The sequence below is a fragment of the Armigeres subalbatus genome, chromosome 2, assembly GCF_024139115.2.
Source record: "Armigeres subalbatus isolate Guangzhou_Male chromosome 2, GZ_Asu_2, whole genome shotgun sequence".
Classification (NCBI taxonomy): Eukaryota; Metazoa; Arthropoda; class Insecta; order Diptera; family Culicidae; genus Armigeres; species Armigeres subalbatus.
This window is the reverse complement of record NC_085140.1, coordinates 151,288,055-151,291,428: the sequence shown is the minus strand read 5'-3', so window position 1 is coordinate 151,291,428 and position 3,374 is coordinate 151,288,055. Positions and strand designations below refer to the sequence as shown.

Sequence of the window (3,374 nt, the reverse complement as noted above, 5' to 3'; positions counted from 1 at the left end):
TGGGGAGGGTTCAAACCACAATAAGCACATTTTGTAGCTTGTTGCTGGCAGGACTCCTCCCGATGTCTTTCTGACCATTTGCCACAACGTGGTTTGTTGTTACAAAACTCGGCAGGGTGACCAAGTTGTTTGCACCAACTATTAAATACCCTTGGCACAAAAAGACGCACCGGAAACAACATATTCTCTATATCGACATATTTTGGAAGCATCGAACCAGCGAACATCACCCGAAGCGAACTTGCCTCGGAATATACCTTTTTGCCATCTACCGTGGCTGCTGAATGCAATTCCTTGCAGTCAAGAATATCCACGGTAGATTGCAGGGCATTCTCTGCCTCCATTCTCACCCCATAAGATGAAAGGATAATTATTGCTTATACTAACTTAAGACTAATAGCTAATTAGAAAAAAAAACCTTAGAAAACTAATTTGATTAATAAGAAAATTATTTTGAGCTTTTTTAGCTTTTTTAGTCGAGTCAAGTACGAGACACTGAAGATGGCCTTGAGGTCGAAATACGTATCTGTCAAGATACAATTAAGTGGTGGAATTCAATGGGATTGTATTAACTCGTCTTATGACAAGTGAATTTGATTAATACTAATCAGTCCCACAATACAAATCTTTGCCACTTATCTGCCCCTGCTGCTATTGGTAGCAGCAGTAACAATAGCCTGCTACAAACAGCTACTTTACTCGCCGACAGCGATCGCCTTGGATCCGTAGGTAGGAGCGCACCACACAATGGCTTTTTCACTACCGAATACAATCCGCGATGAGACATCTGGCTCGTTCGAACTATCGGTGTTGCGAACTGGGTGCACTGCTTTTTAAGTTGATGTTCACTTACTACCTGTCAACGAGATATGTCATCCAAGGTGTCACCCATCGGCATAAATGATATTGACGGACTGTGCTGTTAATCCCATCGAAGTGCTCGGTTCGTCAAAACGTGTAATGAACTAGAATTTAGTAAACTTAATACTGAACTTATTATTCTGCTAGTATCACAGTGTATATCACAGCAAAGTAAGCTTATCTATTCTTATGTAAAACTATTCCTAACCTCTAAATATGATCACAGCTAGCAGCTTACGTGCATTAATTTGAACTACAACGAAGAATCATTGTAAAGCTCTAAACCGAATTATGTAAGTCATCCAATCATCTAATGTGAAAACATATTTTAAGCAAATACATTATTCCAGCTTGAAGCTGTATCAGCATAAAACTGTCTTTGCTATCAGCTCGTAGACTCGGTGAAAAGGGCTCTTGTTCTTCGGAACAATTCTTCAGGATAATTCGTCATGGCTTCGGCAGATGACGGAGCACCGAAAGAAATCGGTGATAATATCAAGCAGGGTAGTTGCGCTAATTGTGACAGACCGGATTCATATGACAACTACGTGCAATGCGATCGTTGTCAAGCGTGGTGGCATTTCTTATGTGCAGGAGTTACCGAATCCATTGCTGATGAATCGTTCACATGTGAGGCCTGCTCACCACTCAGCGTATCATCTCGTGCGTCTTCAAGATCCAGCAGTAGAGTTGCTGCGATGCAGCTTCGTTTGAAAGAAATGGAAGCGCAATGCAAGTTGGTAAGGCAAGAGCTCGAAAAGGAGCGAAAGGCGTTTGCAGAGGAAAGGAAATTGCTACAACAACGAGACGATCCATCACAACAACAACAACAAGATAAACAACGAACCGAGGAGTGGGTTGATCAACATACGGGCAAGGTAGATAGCGCCGAAGGCCAACAAAAGGACCAGGAAGCAGCTGCAATCGTCAACTCACGCCAACAGGTAAATTGGCATCAAGAACGGACTCCTCTACCGGAAGGGCAACTGTCTCCTACGATGCAGGCGGCTATTAATGCAGCGGTACAGGCAGCAGTGAAAGCTGCGCTTCAAGCAACAAACCCATCACGGCTACCACAAGAAGCGACAGGAGGTGAAGTTCGAGCCACAGGTGCAATCCCTAAAACAGCACCGAAAGATCTCTCATCTACCAGGATTGGGATCAACAGAATCAGTAGCGGGGCGCAGAAAGGTAAACAGGATCATTCCCTCCCCCCACACTATCTCCTCAAATTATAATCAATGGATCCAAGAGCTAACCAAGAAGTTTGGTAACGTAAAACTGGATCAAACGTTGGCTTCTACCAAGCCACTTAGTTTCCACAAAAGCAAATTTCTGTTCTGATTTTCAAACGAAAAATATATCGTCCAACTTTGATACCGCACTACAGTCCGGTGAAAATGTCAACCATTCGTACAACCATATACGAACAAGCATGTCTTCGATACCAGATAATGTCTTGGGATTCTCGGGAGTGCCCACCTATGTCCCCTCCCCCTCGCAGTTAGCCGCCCGGCAAGTAATGCCGCGCGATTTACCATCTTTCAATGGCGACCCCGCGGATTGGCCTATTTTTATTAGTAGCTTTGTCAATTCAACGCTCGCGTGTGGTTATACCAGTGCTGAAAATCTCGCGCGATTGCAACGTTGTCTAAAAGGTGATGCTTACGAATCGGTCAGGAGTCGTCTATTGCTTCCAGACACGGTTCCCCAAGTGATGAATACACTGCAATTGCTATATGGTCGCTGGAGCTCCTGATAAACGCCCTGCTCCAGAAAGTTCGGTCGGTTCCAGCTCCGAAGGCTGAGAAGCTGGAAACTCTGGTAGAGTTCGGGATAGCATTTAGAGGTGGCGGGTCAACACACTTACCTTTCAAACCCAACATTACTAATGGAATTAGTAGATAAACTTCCTGTCCATACCAAGATGGAATGGGCGGCCTTCTTACAGAAATATCCCGAGGTCAATCTGCAAAGTTTCGGCGTTTGTGTCAGCTAGCAAGGTAACTGCAAGCATACCCGGAGGGTGTAAATTAATTTCGTCGGATAAATCTAAAGGCAAGCAAAAAGGATTCATCAATGCTCACAACGAAGATGGAGAAGAAAACGTGCGCTATGTGTGTGAAGAACCAGGTCATCGTGTTTCAAGTTGTGAATTATTTAAATCGTTTTCGGTCGACGGACGTTGGAAGTGTGTGCAGTCCAACGGACTGTGCCGAAATTGTTTGAATGCCCATGGGAAAAGGAGTTGTCGCTACCTTCGACGCTGCGGTGTGGGGGGATGTGAATTTCGGCATCACCCTCTACTACACTCGAACCGGAACAATCGGCTGTCCTTCAAGGAGACATCGCCGGAAATCGTTAGCAGTAATACTCATCGCCCAAAGATGCAATCCACTCTGTTTCGCATTGTTCCTGTTACATTGTATGGACCCAGAGCAATTGTGAAGACATATGCATTCCTTGATGATGGATCATCGTTCACTTTAATCGAAGAAGACTTGGTCGAAGAA

At 44.5% G+C, this 3,374-nt stretch overlaps 1 pseudogene; it reads left to right on the top strand.

Annotated features, from left to right (window-relative positions):
* Positions 1-1,310: 1,310 nt before the first annotated feature.
* On the top strand, positions 1,311-2,620 carry LOC134209308 (uncharacterized; annotated as a pseudogene).
* The last annotated feature ends 754 nt before the right edge of the window (positions 2,621-3,374 follow it).